Source organism: Propithecus coquereli, unplaced genomic scaffold (genome assembly GCF_000956105.1).
Source record: "Propithecus coquereli isolate 6110/MARCELLA unplaced genomic scaffold, Pcoq_1.0 Scaffold194, whole genome shotgun sequence".
Lineage (NCBI taxonomy): Eukaryota > Metazoa > Chordata > Mammalia > Primates > Indriidae > Propithecus > Propithecus coquereli.
In genome coordinates this window covers 1810186-1811091 of record NW_012144300.1, presented here as the reverse complement: position 1 = coordinate 1811091, position 906 = coordinate 1810186, and the positions used below count along the sequence as shown (strand labels likewise).

General features: G+C 38.4%; 1 protein-coding gene across 1 annotated transcript in view; it reads right to left on the bottom strand.

Moving 5' to 3' along the window:
• The window catches only part of NUP153 (nucleoporin 153kDa), a 98573-nt gene that overhangs the window by 12732 nt on the left and 84935 nt on the right, over positions 1–906 (bottom strand). The window lies entirely within an intron of this gene.

Sequence of the window (906 nt, the reverse complement as noted above, 5' to 3'; positions counted from 1 at the left end):
GATGAATGTTACTACTATATGTGCACATACGCGTTGATCAGTTAACACCAATTTCATGTTGAGTACATGTGGTGCTTGTTTTTCCATTCTTGTCACACTTCACTTAGTAGAATGGGCTCCAGCTCTACCCAGGATAATACAAGAGGTGCTAGATCATCATTGTTTTTTTATGGCTGAGTAGAACTCCATGGTATACATATACCACATTTTATTAATCCACTCATGTACTGATTGGGCAACCTGGGTTGTTTCCACATCGTTACAATTGTGAATTGTGCTGCTATAAACATTCTAGTGCAGATGTCTTTTTTACAGAATGTCTTTTTTTCCTTTGGGTATAGGCCCAGTAATGGGATTGCTGGATCAAATGGTAGTTCTACTTGTAGCTCTCTGAGGTATCTCCATATTCTTTTCCACAGAGGTTGTACTAGTTTGCAGTCCCATGTGAATTTTAGAATCGCTTTAGCTTGTCAAGCTCCACAACAACTGTTATAAGAACTTAAATTATGGTGGGCGACGGGAGATCTCTCACCCAGAAACAAGTATGTCTTTTAATCATTCAGCATGTTACGAGTTCTGCTGTTGTTATAAAATACAAATTAAAAATGTTATTTGAACTAATCGATGGACACACATGTGTACAGAGAAAAATAAAAGTCACTGGAAATCAAACAGGAGAGAAGGGGGAGCAAAAACCTACCTAACGGGTACAATGAACACCATTCAGGTAATGGGCACATTTATAGTCCTGACTCAAGCATTACAGAAGCTATCCGTGTAGTGCTCGCTTCGGCAGCACTTACACTAAAATTGGAATGATACAGAGATTAGCGTGGCCCCTGAGCAAGGATGACATGCAAATTGGTGAAGCATTCCATATCTTTAAAAAATAAAAATTAAAGAAAA